At 44.7% G+C, this 20,544-nt stretch overlaps 1 long non-coding RNA gene across 1 annotated transcript; it reads right to left on the minus strand.

Moving 5' to 3' along the window:
- Positions 1-1,620: 1,620 nt before the first annotated feature.
- Positions 1,621-19,683, minus strand: LOC127483771 (uncharacterized). The gene is made up of 2 exons (XR_007910413.2): positions 18,505-19,683; positions 1,621-17,058 (listed from the first exon to the last, which is right to left on the minus strand). It is a non-coding gene; the product is annotated as an uncharacterized lncRNA (long non-coding RNA).
- Between the last annotated feature and the right edge of the window lie 861 nt (positions 19,684-20,544).

Raw genomic sequence — 20,544 nt, forward strand, 5'->3', positions numbered from 1 at the left:
ATAAGATTGTTTATAATATTTCCTTACCATCCTTTTCATGTCTATGCCATCTTTAGTGGTGTCCCCTCTTTCATTCCTGACTCTGATAGTTTATTCAATCTGGATTTTTTTCCCACATGTCACTGAGGTTTTGGATATTTTATATTCAAATCCACCATCCTTTATTTTTCTTCTCTTCACTTTTTTGGGGTAATGTCCTGTTAATGTCTTCAAGTTCATTGATCTGTATTTCTGCAGTGTCTCATTTGCTGTTAATTTCATCCTGTGGTGTTTTTATTGCAGGGCTTTTATTTTTGTCTCCTACTCCTGACAAGTTCTATCTTGTTAATTTAAACATCTTTCATTCCCCTCATTATTTCCATCTTTTTCTTATTTGTTTGAGCATAGACAACATATTGAACTAAACTTTAATATCTCATCTGCTAATTTCATCTTCTCTATCATGTCTTAGTGTGTTTGAACTGGATGATTTTCCTTTTGATTATTAGCTGTATTTTTTCTGCTTCACTTATATTTTGATGAATGCAAGAATTGTAAAATTCTCTATTTTTAAATGCCTAGATTTTGTTGTTTTCTTGTGAATACTGGAATTTTGTTCTGGCAGACGGAACAGAAGCTTAACCTGTTACCTATCTGATCATTGTAAGGCTTGTTTTTAAAGCTTCCTTAGTGTGGCCACATAGTAATCAACTTTATCATCGATTCAACTATCTGGTCTTCATTCCAGTTTCTAATGAATACAGTTGTTGCTCACTGGGACCTTTTCTCTAGCTGTCAAGAACTTTAATGATTTGAGGACATTTCTAAAATTTTTCATTTATAGCTTTTTGCAGTTACTCTTTCCCTAGAAAATTTTCCTGTTGTGATGTAATGGGATTTCCCCTTACATGTGCACAGGTTTCTGTTCAATCATAGACTGCATCCATTATGTTCCAGCATTCAAATGCTCCAAATATTTCAATGAAATTGACACTTGTGCAGTATAATAGCTGGAAGTCACAATCTAGAGCTTATATATCCTTTATTAAGCACAAAAATACAGATTGTCCAATAATTAGTATCTTTTATATATATATATATATACACACCATTCTATAAATAGGACATTGGGCAAATATGAAATCCTTTCACACCTTACACAATATACACAGGAATGACTTTTTTAGTGGAAATGACCAAAACACTTCATTACGTTTTTGACGGTATGTTGTCAGTTGCACTAAACATGCCTTGTTTTGACGTTGTCGTTGTCGTTGGCCGTGTGAGAATACTACAACTTCTTAGATAAAATCTGACATCACTGTGGACAGTAGTAAGGCTGGGGACATTTTGTTTTATTCCTTCTGATGGTTCTCATTGCATGACTTTAGCACTAAGCAGATGTCTCTTTTTTAAAATCCAACAAATTTGTGAAATCTTTCCTGTCTTTGTTAAAATATTTGTGAATTATGAATTTATGATACACACATCAATTATTCAAGTGCAAAAAAAAGCCAAAACCTTTTTTTTTTTTTTTACCTATAGTAGAATATTTGGAAACCAGCAAATTGTGTTTAACACCACCACCACTGGAATCGTTAAAGGTACCCAGTGCCTTTGGTTGAAGTACATTGGCTCTACTCTTTATTTCTTTTGTTCATTGTTGAACTTTGCCAAGTGGTTCCTCTGTGCCACAGTTTGTTCGAACAATGCACATTTATTACTGAACCATTTTACAAAAAAAATTCACTCTTTGTATCGCATTTATAATCAGACAACTCTCTTGTCTTTTTTTTTTTTATCAGTGTTTGTTTCAGAGGACACTGGTATTGTTTTCCCTCTAGGTATCCATGAGATATATTGAAATCCACTATTCTGAAGGTACACCAGCAAGTCATAACTAGGGAATAGACTGCTGGAAAAAAACGGAGTGTGACTGTGGATTCCCTACTGCCTTAAATATTTGCAGAATTACCTTACTCTCAAGCACACAGCTCATAGCTTGTAACAAATAACCGCAAATGGCAACACATTCGAGTTTGTCAGGCAGTAGTGGGCACTCTACATATTACTTTGCACTGTACGTTGTCCCCATGTCCTTTTTATGGGACAGATATTTTGCAAAGTCAATGATTTGAAGTGTAGTACATTCCTTGAAGTAAAATGGCAGTCTACATCCAGAAAACACTTTCATGAATGTATTTATTATCAGTTGTATAAATAATCTTTTCATCAGTTAAACATTTAGCAATAGTAACTTATACTTAAGTTTATGCTGTTTTCACAATTAATTTAAAAATATTTTCCGATGCTCTAATTATTCACCTATTACTTTTCTCAGAAGAAAAGAACTCTAAAAATAGAATATGTATTTTAAAGTTACAATAAATAGTATATTTATCTCTCAATTTGTTTTTATAAGTATCCCATATGTATAGGACAATGGTATGCAACAGGTTAAAAGCTACCACAAGATAAATTTCTGGAGCTTTCTCTATAGTCTATCTCTCAGGGCTCTGCTCTGGAAATATCAACCACTTCTGCCTCTTTGAAATCTGAGCTTTCTGGCTCTTTTGAAGCCCCATTGCCTATGCTGCTGCCTGGCGGCTGTCTGGAGGCAAACTACATGGAGAATGATATGGCTTACCTCCCTTGTTTCTTTCTCTGTGGTGTCACAACACCATCCTACTATGGTCCAGTATCTGAAAATAGTTCTTATTTTCCATAGCTTTTCTAGCTTTCTAGTAGTTCATGGCAGTAGGTGAAATCTAGATTCTGGTACACTTTTGTGATTGAAAGTGGAAATTATTCTTCTGGGTTTTTATTTTTTGGTAGCTAGTGGAAAAATAAAGAAAAAGTATGATGTATCTGAGAAAATTGCTGTAGAACTTAGTAGAATGTTCAGGGACAACCTTTAAGACTGACTTGCCCAAGCATGGCTGGATGTATAAGCGAGAGAGAAAAGTGCTTGACTCAGATGAATATGTATGAAAAGCGTATCCAGGGCTCAGGAGTCTTGACACCATTCCCTTCAGCATCCAGAGGCCTGTGCATCCTTGAGAGGGGCTAAGTGCCTGGAGTCATCTCCAGAGACTTCTTCTCTACCATCACCATTCACCGTGAGATAGTTGAGCCACAGTAGCTTAGAGATTTGCCACTCTAAGTACTTTTGATTTTTGTGCGAGAGCCTTGAAGCTGAGAAGCACCTCTGAATCCCAAAGGAATGATTTTTTGATGCTGTTTATCCAGGCAGGCACTGCCATTATGAGGAATTTGAGCTAGTCTGCATTAAAAATGTGAGTTATTTATAGTTTATTCCCTTGAGGGACAAACAAGGCAGGGATATAGCATAACTGAAGAGAAGAGGAAGCTAGAATGAGGTATAAAATAGCTTGGTGAGAGGCTGGAGCACAATTTATAGATTTCCAAAAATGGGGAATTAGAAGGAGAAGGGGGAGGTGGAGGAATGGGGGAGTACTTGAGAAAAATGAAGGCCTAATATTCAGTTTTAAGTTGTTTGTGTTTCTGTGATAAAAATACTTCTAATGTACCAAATCTTTAGCAGAATTTGCTAGAACAAAAATAAATGAGTGAATTTTGTAGAAATTAAGGAGGAAAGTTGGTTTCCACATTTGGGCAGGTATGAGGCAGACCAGAAATAGCACACTTGGGGGTAGGAAGGCTATCCTAAACTAAACTAATACTGGGGATAGAAGCTCTGACTCAAATTGTAATGTAGACTCCTGGGAATTATTTTTAAATACTTCAAAATCTATGGAGTGGATATTTAGCAAAGTTTATTATAAAGCTACTGAGCTAAATGGCCTTAAATGACCTCTTTTTTGACCTCAGGTTCTGTGCTGCCCATCCCAGTGATACTGTAATAGTCACTGAATGTCTATTAATAACCTATTGCTACTGGCGGTGGCTGGCTGCTGGGGGAAATTGTGCAGGGAAAAGATTTCCTTTCTGCCTCAGACTTTGGCATCAGATTAGGAGCATAATTATTCAAAAAAAGAAATGATTTAATATAAATGTTATTTGATAAACTAAGTTCTTTTTGGTGACACTTGGCACTTATCAGACAAAGTATTATGGTGAGCTAGTTTAAGAATTCTTAAAATATTTTTAAAAAAAATAATGAATGTAAGGTTATTTTTAAAACAACTTAGTCACCCAGAATTTATTTTATTTCCAAAGGCAGTTCATGCTTTAAGATTTATGCTTAACATGCTGCTTTCTTAATTCGGATCAGAGGCATATAAAAAAATTACATGTTATTTTGGGGCTTCTAATTTAGCTCTTGCAGAAATGTTATGTTTTATGCCATACAAATATTCTAAGTCATATTTTTTTTGATATGTATATGTATATATATACACACATCTGTAATATTGGTAGCTCAATAAAAATGAGAGACTATCTGGCAGCATCAATTGGAACTCTATTTTTTAGCATACTTACACTTAATAAAAATTGAAGATAACTATTAGATTTTGATATGCAGTTCAAATTATTCCCTTAGGGATATGAAATTACACATGGTTTTATTTTACTATTGTGACATGAGTGATAGGAATTTCAATGATAAGTCCCAACTTAGAGTTTTATATCATCTATTTTCTCATTTTTCCTCCCTAAAGAGATTTAGAAACAGGATTATTGTCGCTCCCCCATTTGCGGAGGGACGACACTGGACCCTGCGCTGTTCTCTTTGCCCGGCCCTTCCTGGGTTAGCTGCCGTTCCCTCACTCGCGGAGGAACGACGCCATCCTGGGTTAGCTGCCGGCACCCCCCCCCCGCCCCCCCCCCGCCTCCGCGGAGGGGCGGCACCCCTGCTGCTTTCTTTCCCCACTTCCGCGGAGGGCAGCACACCTCCGGCCGGCTCTCTCGGGGGTTGCTCAGATGTTCCTCAGATGTTCCCCTGTGCATGTTGTTTCTCTCCTCCTTTATAGTCCTCTTCCACTAATCGCAACTCTGCTGCCCACATGCCGAGCATGCTGCTCTCCTCCAATCAGGAGCAGGATTAGCTCCTGCAGCTTATCAGTCAAACTGGTGAGGCAGCTGTGTAGAAGTTGTTTGCTGTCTCTCAGTGCCATATTGTGGGAGATCAGATGCATAGAATTAGTCCTAGCTCCAGTAATTTAGTCTAGTCTCAGTTGCTCCCCACAGATTATTAAAAATACACTTGTCTGGGGCCAAATGATTAGTCACTGCCTCTTAAAATGTTGCCATAGTAGGGGCCAGTGCTGTGGCATAGCAGGTAAAGCTGCTGCCTACAGCGCCGGCACCTCAGATGGGTACCTGTTCAAGTCCCTGCTGCTCCACTTGCAATCCAGCTCTCTGCTATAGCCTGGGAAAGCAGTAGAAGACAGCCCAAATGCCTGGGCCCCTGCACCTACATGAGAGACCTGCAGGAAGCTCCTGGCTCCTTGCTTCAGATGGGCCTAGCTCCAGCTGTTGTAGCTATTTGGGGAGTGAACCAGCAGATGGAAGACCTTTCTCTCTCTGCCTTTGCCTCTCTGTAACTCTGCCTTTAAAATACATAAGTAAATCTTTTTTAAAAAAAGTTGGCAATGTAGATAGGAAGACAGTTAATATTCATGATTCATTTTAATCCTCAAAAAAATCAATACATTGGTTCAAATAAATACCTAGCACTACTCACTCACCTGGCTTTATTAAAATAATCATTTTATGCATTAGATGTTTTATTTGAGATTGAATTATTGAGAGTTATTGTGTATATTAAAAATATTCATTGGTAATGATTATATTTTGAAATCTTCTAAATTTAAATATTGAAATTATTAATTTTGACTTTTCTCTTTTCCTGTATTTTTTTTAATCTCGTAAGTTAACATGTACTACTCACAGAACAATGAAGCTATAGACTTGGCATTCATCAAAGCAGTTAGTAAACAGCAGTAAAACAGAACAAAATGAAAAGAACCCAATGCAGTATCCATAACTCTTTTCATGTTAGCTTTTACAAATAGAGTATTTAAGTATTTGTGACATTGTTTGGTAAGATGAGAATATTTTTCTCAGTTATTGATATTACATTTGCTAGCTGAATTGATTAGTTTCCATTTTGTTCTTTTTAGCCAAACTTCACATTATCATCCTAACTGCCTGACAAAAACAAACTGTAAATACAAGTGGATGCTCAGGGCCAATCCATTGTTTCCAGATTTAAAATTTCACAGACTCAGAAATTAAAAGGAAAACAAATGAAGGGGTTGGTTGATCTACCTTTGTCAGTATTTCCTATTGCCAGGGAGAATATTAAACAAAACAATATTATGTACAAGTCTTATTATTTTATAAAAGAGAGATTGGTCAACATCAAAAATAAAGAAAATGAAGAAAGGAGGTTATAATTTCATCCTGAAAGAGTCTGTAATAACATTTAATAAATGAAATCACTCTTAACCATTGTTTTTTCAGTTTTCATGATAGGAACTTCTAACCTCATATTCAGAGAACTTCATCCAAAACGGTATCAAGAGAACACAGTTCTCGGCTGTTTCTAAGACCCTGCCTTTATCTCCTTGACCAGATTCTTGGCTTCTCTGTTCATTTTGGAAACCTGTTTATGTTGCTTTTCCATTACTTAATCTTTCTGATTTCACTCTTGGCTTGTTGACCTAAGTTTCCTGTAAAGATGTTGGGCTATGTACAGTCCCTTGGTTTTGTCATTCTGTGCTGCTTTAAGAAATCCTTGTGCTGCCCTCTTACCTCTCAGAAGCCCAACCTTAGTTATGATAACTTCATTTTTCATAAAGAATTTGGGCATATTGTTTTCTACCTGAATCAAATTTCAATATGGTAGAACCATGCATCTTTTCTTCCTGGGTACTATTTTGAGATTTAACTAATTTTACTTGAAAGGCAGAGTGTCAGAGAGGGAGATAGAGAGAGGGGCAGTGAGTAGCCATTCGGCCACCGACAAGCATATTTTTAATAGTCCTGTTTCTAAATCTCCTTAGGGGAGAAAAAAGTGAGAAAATTATGTAAAACTGTAACTTGGGGCTTATCATTGAAACTCTTATCAGTCTTGTCACAATAGTAAAATAAAATCTTTTTAAAGATTTATTTATTGGGGCCAGTGTTAAGGCACAGCAGGCTAAGCTTCCACCTGTCATGCTAGCATCCCATATGAGTGCCTTTTTGAGTCTTGAATCCTGGCTGCTCTACTTCCAATCCAGTTTCCTGCTGATGTGCCTAAAAAGGCAGTGGAAAATGGCACATGAACAGAGTCCATGGTTTTGTTCCATAAGAACATGATGATCAAACTTCCACCACATGAAGACAGGGCATTCACTATTCCATCAAGTACAGACACAGTGTTGGCATTTCTCTCATGTCAGGGACATGGCATTCACTTCTGTCACATGAGGACTTGAAGCCCACCCTTACATCACATGTCACATAGTTCATCCTTCTGTCACTTGAAGACAGGAAGTTCACCATTCCATCGGTTGAGAACATGGTGTTCACCGTAGATTCACACGAGGATACTGCAGTCACCGTTCATCACATGAGGGCAAGATACTCACCTTCCAGAGGCCAAGGACAAGGCAGTCATCCCTTCAGATGAGAAGGCACTTTTGTTATGTGAGGACATGGTGTTCACAGTTCCTTCACTTGAATACATGACCTTCACCCTACATTAGCATGAGGACATGGCATTCGCTCTTCAGTCAGGTGTCAAGAGGTTGTTAACCTACCCTCAGGTGACAAAACTGAATTCACCAATTTGACAAGTGAGGGCATGGTATTTACCCTTCCATCAGGAAAGAACAGGGTGTTCCAGCTTCCACCAAGTAAGGAAGGGCATTGAGCCTTCTGTCAGGTGAGAACATGGTGTTCACATGAGAATATGACATGATTACGTGATTCCATCAAGTTAGGACACTGCAATGATCCGTTAGTCAGGTCAGGTGAGGGCATTCACTGTTCTTCCAGAGGAAGACAGATTTCACCATGCATGCATCTGAAGATAGGGATCTCACCCTTCTGTCACTCGGGCACATGGTGTTCACACTTCCACCAGGTGAAGACAGTGCATTGAACCATACTCAGGTTTTAAATGGGACTTGATCATGCCACAAAGAAGGACAAGGTGATCACCCTTCCATGCTCTGAGGAGAGTCCTTAGCTCTACCATCACAAGATGAAATGGCACTCACACTTCTCTCAGGTGAGGACATAGCACTCTCTCTTCCCTCAATCGAGGACAGGGCATTCATTGATCCTTTGCAGGAAGGCATGGCCTTCACCTTTGCCACCACGTGAAGAAGTAGCTTTCACTTTAGTGACAAGTGAGATCAAGGTGTCCACCTTTCCCTTAGGTGAGGAAAGGACATCCCCCCTTCCATCAGCTGAGTACATAGAGCTCACTCAGCCTTCCAACAGGTGATGAAACTTGTATTCACACTTCCACAGCTGAGCACAGGACCTTCATGCTCGCATCGCATGGGATCGTGGAATGCACCTTCCCATTTGTTGAGGACACAGCACTTGAACTTCTGTTATATGAGGGGACTGAGTTCACCCTTCCATGCAGAGGACAGGTCATTCACTCTTCCTTCACGTGACAACACGGCCTTCACCCTGTCATCCTGTGAGGACCCTGCATTCATTCACCCAACACACACGTGAAAACATAACCCTCACCCTTCCATCAGATGAGCACAGGACACTCAACCTTCCCTCAGGAGGGGACAAGTCACCCCACTGTAACCTGAAGATTCAGCCTTCACTTTTCCATCATGTGAGGACAGGACCTTCACCCTGACTTCACATAAGGACTCAGCATTTACTTACTCTCACATTAGGATGTGGTCTTCATCCTTACGTCAAGTGAGTAGAAGGCATATCCCCTTCTGTCAGGTGATTACTGGATACTAATTCTTCAGTTAAGAGAAGACAAGGTGTTCACACTTCCATCAGTAAGGAGGGAGTGATCATACTTCTGTGTGGGAGCAAAACGGTGTTTGCCCTTCTCTCCAGTGAGGACACAGAATTCACCCATTGGATGAGGACAGGTGTACACAGTCTCGCAGAACACTTGAAGTGATTATTCTTCCATCAGCAGAGAACAGGGCATTGACACTTTCCTCAGCTGAGGATAGTGTGTTTACTCTTCCCACAGTATTGAAAAGTGTGTCACTGTTTGAGCACAGAAGACATGGCATTGATGATGAAATGGCATTCATACATGTACCAGGTGGGGACATAGCATTCGTCCTTCCCTTGGCTGAAGACAAAGCTACATGGAGTTTACCTATTACATTTCCAACAGTGGATAGCAGAGAATTAATGCTTTCCTTAAGTGAAGGTGGCAGGTTTACTCTTTCACCAGGATTTCAAGGGCCATTCATCATACCACCCAATAAAAGCATGGCATTTACCTTTCCATAATATGAGGAAAGGGCATTAACTCCACCATCTCAGATACAATGGCATTACACTTATGTTAGGTGAGTGCATGGCATTCACTCTTCACTTACGCATGAACAAGGCATTGAGGAAGCAACACTCACCCTTCCTCAGGTGAAGACATGACCTTCACTCTCTCACCTCATGAGGACACAACTTTCACCACACTGACAAACAGGTGAGGGTGTCCACCCTTCCCTTAGGTGAGGAAAAAACATTCCCCCTTCCGCCAGCTGAGTGCACAGAGTTTGCTCTTCCATCAAATGTGGAAATTGTGTTCTCATTTTCATCAGTTGAGGACAGAATTTCACTCTTCCCTCAGTTGCAGATAGGAGTTCCATTCTGTGCGGATGTGCAGCATCCAAGTTCTATCATTTCAGGACATGGGTCATCATTAATGTCACTGGAACACGGCATTCACTCTTCCATCATGTGATGACTTAATCTCCATATCATCACGTAAGGACCTGAATTCACCCAACAATCCTACAAAAACATGTCCCTCACCTTTCCAGCATTCAACCTTCCTTCAGAGGAAGACAGAGCATTCACTCTCCAATCTCCTTTGTACTCCTCATCCACCCTTCTAGCTCATGAAGACAGGAGCTTCCCTTGAGGACATGACATTCACTGTACTCACATATTAGGTCACAGACTTTGCCATTCCCATAGGTGATGAGAAGCGTTCACCCTTTGGTCATTTGAGCACCGAGTAATAATTATTTGGCCACTAGAGACAGGATGCTCACACTTCCCCTGGTAAGAAGTGGGCATTCAACCTTCTGTAAGGTGAGGACACATTGTTTGCCTTTCAGTCCAGAGGGGACAGACTTCACCTTTCCCTTGAGTGAGGAGATGACACTTACCATTCCTCAGATAAGGGTGAGTGATTACCATTCCATGAGCAGAGAATAGGACATTTACACTTCCAGTAAATGTGGACAGCACATTCACTTTTCCATCAGGATTGAAAAGGGCATTGAGCATTTGAACAGATGATGACAAGGCTTTTACCCTTCCATCATGTGAGTATGGCATGCTCACTCTGCAATCGTGAAATGACATTCAACTTCTATCAGATAGGGACATGGCCTCATGCCTTCCCTCAGTTGAACTCAGCATTCACCATTCCTTCACTGGAGGACATGAACTTCACCCCCTCACCATGTGAGGACATGGCTTTCACCCTACTGAAACATGAAATGAGGCTGTCCATCCTTGCCTCAGGTGAGAAGACATCTATCCTACCATCAGCTGAGTACACAAAGTTTATTCTACCATCATGTAAGGAACCTGCATTTGCACTGGCATCAATTGAGGTAAGAACTTTACTGTTCCATTAGATGCAGACAAATCTTTTCACCTTCCCATTTGATGTGGACACAGCATTCAAATTTCTGTCATGTGAGGGCATGGGTCCACCTCTACACATCTGAGGACTGGAAACTCACTCTTCATTTACACGATAGCAAGTCCTTCACCCTCTCATCATGTGAGATCTCTGCATTCACTTGACACTCCTATGATAACTTATACTTCATTCTTCCATCAAATGAGCACAGGGCATTCAACTTCCCATCAGGAAAAGAGAGAGAATTCACTCTACCATCACCCGAGGACTCTGCATTCCATTACATGAGGACAGGACCTCCACCCTATCTTCACCTGAGGACACAGAGTTTACTTTACTGCCACATTAGGACATGGACTTCAACTTGCCATAAGGTGAAGAGAAAGTATTCAGTCTTCCATCAGGTGGGTACTGGATGGTAGTCATTCAGTCAATAGAGGACAGAGTTTTCACACATCTCTGAATGAGAAGAAGGCATTCAAATTCAGCAAGATGAGAAAATGGTGTTTGCCTTTCTGTCCAGCAAGGTCACACTCCCACAAGAGTGAACAACTGATTGCACTTTCCATCGGCAGAAAATAGGACTTCTATCTTTCCATCAAATGAAGAAAGCTCATTTATTCTTCCCTCAGGATTGGAAAGGTTACTCACCATTCCACCAAGTAAACACATGTCATTCACCCTTCCTTCATGTTAACAATACAGTCACAAGATGAAATGATATTCACACTTCTGCCAGGGGAGGACAAAGCATTCACCCTTTGCTCATGTATGAGCAAGGCATTCCTCTTCCTTTGGCTGAAGACAGGGCATTAACCACTTCTTCCTTTGGAGACATGACATTTGCCCCTTCACCACTTGAGGACACAACTCTCAACCTACTTACCCATGAGATGAGGTGTCCATTCTTCCTTGAAGTGAGGAAAGAACACTGCACTTTCATCATGAGTACACAGAGTTCACACTTCCATAAAGTGTTGAAAGTTCATGCAAGCTCCTGTTGATAGAAAGACCTTCACTCTTCCATCAAGTGTGAATAGGTCACCCATCTTCATGATGCTACAGTGACAACACAGCATTCAAACTTTCATCATGTGAGTGCACAGGGTTTGCCTCTCCATGGCTTTTAGACACTGTTGCATAATAAGACCATCTGTTCTTCATTCTGTCATCACACGAAGACTCTATTCATCAGTCACCCACATGACAAAATGTTCTTCATCCTGCAATCACAGGGCATTCAACCTTCCATGACCAGAGGATAATGCATTCATTCTACCATCACCTAATGGCCACACATCATATTCTATCACAGATGACAGGACCTTCACCCTGTATTGACATGAGAACATGCATTCACCTTGCTCATGTTAGGATGTGGTGCTCATCCATCCGTCTGATGAGAGGAAGGCATTTGGATTTCTAGCAGTTTTGTGGTGGGTGACAATTCTTCCATCAGTAGAGGATAGGGTGTTCTCACTTCCCTCTCTGAGAAAAGCCCTTCAACATTCTATAACTTGTGAACATGGTGTTTGTGCAATGAGAACATAGACTTCAATCTTGAAGCTGAGGGGGACTGAGGGGACTTCACCATCCCCCAGGTGAATACAAGTGATTACCCTTCCATCAGCAGATAGTAAAGAATTCACCCTCCCCTCAGGTGAGGGCAGTATATTTGCACTTCCCTCAGAATTTCAAACAACATTCACACTTCCATCTTGTGACTTACTTTTCCTGTTTGATGTGAGAACAGGGCATTAACCCTACCATCACAAGATTAAATAAATGGTATTCATACTTCTGTCATGTGAGGACATGGCAGTTACCAAGTCCCCATGTGTGATTAAAGCATTCTCCATCCCTTCCATGCAGACAGGACATTCTCTCTTCTTGCATATGAAGACATTACTTTTACCATGTCACTGCATTAGGAAACACCTCATTTGCTCACCCAAAACTTGAGATAAGGGTGTCAACACTTTCATCATGTGAGGAAAGAACATTCCCCTTTCCAGCGACTGAGTACACATGGTTCATCTTTATACCACGGGAAGAAACCGCATTCAGGCTTCCATCAGCTGAGGATAGGACCTTCATGTGTACACCAGGTGGTCAGGAAATGCATCTTCCCATTTGATAAAGACACAGAATTCAAACTTCTGTCATTTAGGAAGGCACAGCGCTTCTTTCCATGGCTGAGGACAGGGAATTCACTCTTCTGACACATGACAACATGGCCTTTACCCTGTTTTCATTTGAGGGTCCAGCATTCCCCCACCATTCATGTGACAAACTCTCTTCATCCTTTCATTAGGTGAAAAAAAAATGCAGTCTCTATCACAAAGAAGAGTTCAAGTGAATGCCCTTCCATCTGCACAGAACAGGACATTCAGCCTTCCCTCAGGTGAAGGCGGCATGTTTACTCTTCCATCAGGGTGGGAAACAGTATTCCCCATTCCACCAACTGAAGACATGGCATTTAACATTCCATTGAGAGAGGACTGGGTATTAGCACTTACCATCCCAGGAAGAAACGGTGTTCCCACTTCTGTCAGGTGAAGACATGCCATTTGCCCTTAGCATATGTGTGAACAAGGCATTATTCCTGCTCTCAGTTGAGGACAGAAAATTCACTATGCTGACACAAAAGATGAAGGTGTATGACCCCACCCCCACCTCAGGTGAGGAAGGACAATTGGCTTGCATCAACTAAGAACAAAGAGCTCACCCCTTGACATGGTAAGGAAAATGTGTTCATACCTCCCCTAGTTGGGACAGGACCCTCCTTCATGTGACAGGCACAGACAGGCCATTCATCTTCCCGTTCAACGAGGGCACCACATTCAAACCTCTGATATGGGAGGTGACAGGGTGCACTTCTCCATGACTGAGGACAGGGCATTCCTCATTCCATCAGATGACAACACGATCTTCAGCCTATTAAGATGCGAGAGCCCTGCAGTCACCCAGCCCTCACCTGAAAACACACGAATCACCTTCCGTCAGTGAAGACAAGAACTTCTTGCCATCTTCACATGAGGACACTCTATTCAGCTTACTCTCACATTAAAACTCTGACTTCACATTCTGTCAGCTAAGAGAAGGAATTTGGCATTCTTCAGTGGAATACTGGGGGAGAGGTCTTCAGGCTGGAGTAGACATTGTGTCCACTCTTCCCTGTGTGGGGAGGGGGCACTCAGATTGTGTGAGGTGAGAGCACAGTGTTTGCTCTCTGTCCAGTGATGACACAGACTTCAGCGTTCCATTAGGTGAGGAGACGGCATTCACTACCTCGCGTGAGAGTTCCATTGAATGCACTTCCTTCTGCCGAAAATAGGGCCTTCAGTCTTCTCTCGTGAAGACAGACCTTTACTCTTTCCTCAGGATTGTAAAGCCACATTCATCATTCCACCCGATAAACACAGGGCATTCAAACTTCCATCATGGAGGACAGAGCATTAGTGCTACTATGACAAGACAAAATGGCACCCACCCTTCTCTCACATATGAACAAGCCTTTCTCCCTTCCCTCTGGTGAGGACAGGACAATCATCACTCCTTCACGTGGGGACATGATCTTCACCATATCACCACGTGAGGACATGACATTCATCCTACTGACACATCCAATGGGGCTTCCCACCCTTCCTTCAGGTGATGAAAAGACGTTCTTCCTTCCATCAGGACAGGAAATGGAATTCACACTTCTGACAGTGAGGACCAGACTTTTCTTTCCTTTGTGCACACAGCCTTCCCCTTCCTTTTGATGAGGACACAGCATTCAAGCTGCCCTAATGTGAGGGGATGGAGTTCTCCTTTTCATCACTGAAGACAGGGCCTTCACTCCACCATCCCTTAATGATTTGCATTCAGCCTGTCATGATGTGAAGACAGGGCCCTCACTCTGTCCCACATGCAGACACAACCTTCCACTTACTATGGAGTCAGTACCTGGGCCTGGATTTTCCATCGGGTGAAAAGGCATTTAACACACCTCACATGAGCACAACGTGATTATCTTTCCACCAGTGAAGAATAGCGCATTCACCCTTCCATCACTTGATGACACGACCTTCACCCCATCATCATGTAAGGACCCTGCATTCATATGGGAATATGTCCCTCAGGCATCCAACACAGTAGCATAGTTACTCCATATACCATCAGGAAAGAATAGAGTATTCACACTACCACAATCTGAGGACTTCAGATTCACCCCTTTATCCATGAGAACAGAACCTTCATCCTATCATCATGTGAAGACATGGTATTCACCCTCATTCCAAGTTAGCACATGGCCTTTGCTCTTCATTCAGGAAAGAAGGCTTTGGACTCCCATTATGGGAGTATGTAGTGATAATCCTTCAGTTGTTGGGAATAGGGTGTTCATATATCCCTTGGAGAGGGACCTCTGTACAGTGAGAACACAGACTTCACCCTTTCTTTGGTTGAGGAAAAGGTACTCACGTTCCCATAGGAGTGAACAAATGATTCCTTACCTGTCACCACACATTGGGGCATTTGTCCTTCCATCAGGTGAGAACAGGACTTTAATTCTACCAGCATACAATGAAGTGGCATCCACACTTATGACAGGGGAGGACATGGCATCATCGCTTCCCTCAGCAGAGACGGAACACCCACCGTTCCCTCACATGAAGATGTGACTTTCACTCTGTCATCACATAAAGCCATAGCTTACACTCTATGGGCACACAAGATGAGAGTGTCCTCCCTCTCCTGAGATGACAGAAAGACATTCCCCCTCCATCAGCTCAGTACAGAGAGTTCACCCTTCTAACAGGTGAGGCAGGGCCTTCATGGGTCCATGAGTTGTATTTAAGGCTTTCACATTCTCATTCAATGTGAATACAGGATTCCAGCTTCTCTCCTGCGAGGGCACAGGGTTCACCTCTCCATGGCTGGGGGCAGGGCATTCACCCTTCCAACATGTGATGCAGCAGCCTTCACACTATCATCATGCAAGGATCCTGCATTCACACGATACTCACATGAGAGTACTCCCTTCTCCATTCCAACACATTAGCACAGGGCATTCAATCTTCCATCAGGAAGACAGGACATTCACCCTGCAGTTGCCTGGGGACACTGCATTCATCCCTACTTCGCCTGGGAAAAGAAGCTTAACCCTTTCATGTGAAGACACACGTGCTCTCACGTCAGGGCATGGCCTTCACACTTCTGTCAGATGAGGAGAGGCTTTGGCATTCTTCAACAGAGTCAGGGGAAGAGGTCTTCAGTCTGAAGTGGACATTGTGTCCACTGTGTCTCCCTGTGTGGGGAGGGGGCACTCAGATTGTGTGAGGTGAGAGCACAGTGCTTGCTCTCTGTCCAGTGATGACACAGACTTTAGCGTTCCATTAGGTGAGGAGACGGCATTCACTATCAGTGAATGATGAGCTCCAGTGAACGCACTTCCTTCTGCCGAGAACAAGGCATTCAGGACAGGACAATCACCACTCCTTCACGTGGGGACATGATCTTCACCATATCACCACGTGAGGACATGACATTCATCCCACTGACACATCCAAAGGGGCTGCCCGCCCTTCCTTCAGGTGAGGAAAAGACATTCTTCTTTCCATCAATGGGTAAGCAGAATTCACCCTTCCATCAGGACAGGAAATGGAATTCACACTCCTGACAGTGAGGACCAGACTTTTCTTTCCTTTGTGCACACAGCCTTCCCCTTCCTTTTGATGAGGACACAGCATTCAAGCTGCCCTCATGTGAGGGGATGGAGTTCTTCTTTTCATCACTGAAGACAGGGCCTTCACTCCACCATCTCTTGATGATTTGCATTCAGCCTGTCATGATGTGAAGACAGGGCCCTCACTCTGTCCCACATGCAGACACAACCTTCCACTTACTATGGAGTCAGTACCTGGGCCTGGATTTTCCATCGGGTGAAAAGGCATTTAACACACCTCACATGAGCACAACGTGATTATCCTTCCACCAGTGAAGAATAGTGCATTCACCCTTCCATCAAATCAGTTCAGGGCATTCATGGGAAAGCAGGATGTTAACATGACTGTCATTTGGTAAAATCGCATTCAGCCTTCCATCAGGTGAAATTGTATTCACACCTCCCACTTGACAACAGTACCTTCATTTAGGTGAGGACATGGCGTTCACTTCTATCCAGTGCAGCCAGGGGGTTCCACATTCCACAACCTAAAGATGCAGCATTCAACTTACCTGCGCTTGAGGACACAGACTTCACACTCCTGTCAGATGGCGATGGGGCACTCACCTGTCTGTTGAGGATGTAGGATGTCACTCACGCTGTCATCTCATGAGGTAACAGCATTATGACAAGTGGGCTTACGTTCTTCAGCCTCCCAGACCCTAGCCCCAGATGGAGTGAGGCGCATCAGCAAGGTGTTGCCCTATCACTGCACACCACATAGTCAGGACAGATGTCCAGGACTCCTGTTGGGTCCCCATGTCAAGGGTGACTCCTGGTGGCCAGCAGGCAGAGACCCTGAGTTACATATCTGTTTGGGGACAGGTGGCTTCGGTAAAACAAGTGCTCTGACCCCACATTGACACTCAAGCAGTGAGTTGTTGATGCTCCCACTAATGAGCACCCAATCTCTCATGCCACCTAATTCAGCTTCCCAGTAACCTACATATAGGGTCCCTCCAAGAATAGATCACCTTCTCAACCCAGGTGTCATCCCCAGGCAGCTTCTTCTCTCGGGAAGGAAGTAGATGCAGAACCCTGAGAACCTGGACTAAGGCCCCATCCACCTGCTGAGTTGGGCCAGGGGAGGGAAGCCCCATCCTCTGCAGCCCTAAGACTCAGCCTCAGCCTCAGCAACTTGAGAGACAGGGCTGAGGCAGTGTTCCTGACAGTGGACCCCTGGGAGGGGGCACTGGGACTGTAAGCATTGGCCATACCATGGGCTCTACCCTGCCACAGACCCATACTGGGAGCCATGCCTGAGAACTGCCTGGTGCTACCAGTGGTACAGGTCCTAGTTCCTTCAGATACTCACACCCTTTTGGAGGGTCCACCACTTCTACCTGTTCTATACCTGGCCCACTAACCCACCTCCCAACCCCACCCTTGCTACCCCTCAGAAAGTGACCATGTCTCCTGCCCCCACACCTTCTTCTTCCCAGGCTCTGCCATAACCACAAGCCCAATACCCTGCAAGGATCCCAACACCAGCCTCACCTGTGTTTCAGCCTGGCTGCTCACATCCATCCTGAACACCCCCAAGCCACCATTCCACCTGTCGCCTCAGCCGCCACCCCAGCCCCCTCCCCTCTAGCTGTCCTAGGACAATAGTGGGGAATCCAGGCCCAGCTGCTCCATACCAGGCCCCGGTTCTTCTCCCAGCAGAGACCCAGGGGCAGGTGTCCTGTGCTGCAAGCACCTCCTGCCCTGATCATCCTCAGTGAGTCCTCCCCAGACAGGGCTTCAGCTCACATGGCCTCCCCTGGCTGCCCCTCAGGTCCTTCCCTAGATGTCGCAGGCCTGGCCCCACATCTCCCAGTAGGCTGCTGGAGACCACACACCTAGGGGCCCAGGATCCTGCCCCGTGTCCAGTTCTGTCCTGGTCAACTCTCCCGAGTGGCTTGCTGGGAGCCCAACACTGACCTGGGCCTGTCCTTGGATGAGGCTGGAGATAAGGTCCCAGCCCTGGGCAGAAATGTCCCATAGCCAGAGAGGAATTTCTGAAAACAGAGCTTACCCTGAGATGAGGTGGTGCAGACGGCTCACTGAAGTGTGGGTCCTCAGCCTGCCTGCCAAGGGGCAGGGCGGCTCATCTTTCTCTTCTCAGGGCATCACCAGCAACCCTGCAGCCCCCATGGGACCTGGGTGGCAGACCAAGGCCCCAGCAGGAAACAGGACAGCTCTGACCTCTCTTGCAGATTGAAGGAGTCCAGACACTGTGACCAGGGCAGCAGCACATGAGGCTGAAACCTGCCTCCTCCAGGCAGCTGCCAGGCCTACACCTATACAGATACTAGCTAATGGTCACTGCTCACTCCAAGGCCACCAGAATCTCAAGGGCTTCCAATTTCCAAGCTGCAACACCAAGATGCAAGCATGACACACCTGCCAAGAACCACAGGCTGGCTCCCTTAGGCTTCTGGCCCTCTAATCACAGTGAGAAATGACTTCACAGCCAGACCAGCAGCACCCAGTACTCAGAAACCAAGAGCAATCTGGTCCAGGAGACGCGGACACAAGGCAGGCTAGCGGGGGCAGCCCCTGTCCCTCTACCCGGAGGGGACAGAAGGAAGGAGCCTCCTCAGCCAACTCCCAGACAGAGTGTCCACATCTCTGGTGCACCCACAGCAGAACAAGCTGCCCCAGCTGTAAGCGCTGACCTGATCACCCACCCAAACCCATCTCCCAGCACAGACTCACACCAGGGACAGGTTCTCATCCTCCCCACCGGGTCACTGGGAGGAATTATGAGACAACTGTATACACAGCACACAATGGGCTGCTGAGTGCTCAGCTGCCATCACAGTGGGCAGCAGCTCTGAGAGGTCAGCACCACTCGCCTCATAGTCACTGGCCCCTGCTCTGGGCAGAAGGAGAGCAGCTCCCACCCACCTCTACCTGGAATCTGTCCACCTCCGGTCTAGAAAACCAACCCAACTGCCAGTTGATGTGCAGGGAGCCTGCTGGGTGGTGACATCATCAGGTTCCACAGCTGTGTCACAATGCCTCTGTCCCAGGGAAGCAGTATCAGCCAGACTCCTCAAGCCCAGGAACAGTTAAATCCCCCTAGAGGTGGGGTCAGAGATCTCTCCAGGGCCAAGAGAGGAGGGCAGGTGCATGACACATGTGCCAGGAGCCCAGGGGTGCCTGTGCCTACTGTCACCTGCAGGCCAAGGTCCTGAAACTCTGCAGCACACCAGCTTCAACTCTTCCCCCTGTGACTCCTCTGAAATTACATTTGTATCTGTTTTTAGGGTTTTTCTTCCTTAATAAATATGATAACAGAAAGTCCCCACATATACGTCTCCCTGCTTCCTTAGGTCCCCATACTCTGTGCTATGAGCAGACACCAGAACTCACTTGGGGACAGCCTGTTGCATATCACAGGCATAGCCCCAACCCTGCTGGCTGGGGACAGCTCCTTCTTCTCTGTCCTGCCTGGACAGGGTTTGGAAAAATTGAATCCTCCTGGGAGAGCAGGGTGGGGACTGACCAGCTGAAGGCCGCCTGCCTGGGACCCTGAACTTGCACAGCCCAGACTGTCAGGAGAAGGAGCAGGGGACTATCCTTGTGGGAGACAAGGATTTTATGGACAAATCACTGTAATTTCTCTGCTACCAGAACCTGACGCTTGAGCTGAGTGCTGAGGCTGACACAACAACAAGGCAGATGCTCATGGATGGAACCCATGCGGCACACAGAGCTTCCTGAATTGCTGGGCTCTGGGACAGCCAAACCTGTTGGATGTGAGGTATTGCTGTCACTAGCAGCAGCTTCAGCCCCTCCAGCTCTTGGGCTGGTTGTGTCACCTCCAATCCTGCAGAGCCTGCAAACCCCAGCAGATGAGGAGCAGTTCTGGGGCTCCTGCTGCCGGATGGGTTCTGGTGTTCCTCTGTCCATTGCCACCCTCCCAGGCCTACACAGCTGCTGCTCTAGGATGTGTTTCAATCATTTGTCACCCACAGGGGAGGGGCAGTGGGTAACCAGCTGATGGCACTAAGCCAAAGTTCACCGTGGCAGACATGAGGAGTGAGTGTGGCCTGGCAAAGAGAAAAGA

Source organism: Oryctolagus cuniculus, chromosome 12 (assembly GCF_964237555.1).
Source record: "Oryctolagus cuniculus chromosome 12, mOryCun1.1, whole genome shotgun sequence".
NCBI classification, from domain to species: domain Eukaryota; kingdom Metazoa; phylum Chordata; class Mammalia; order Lagomorpha; family Leporidae; genus Oryctolagus; species Oryctolagus cuniculus.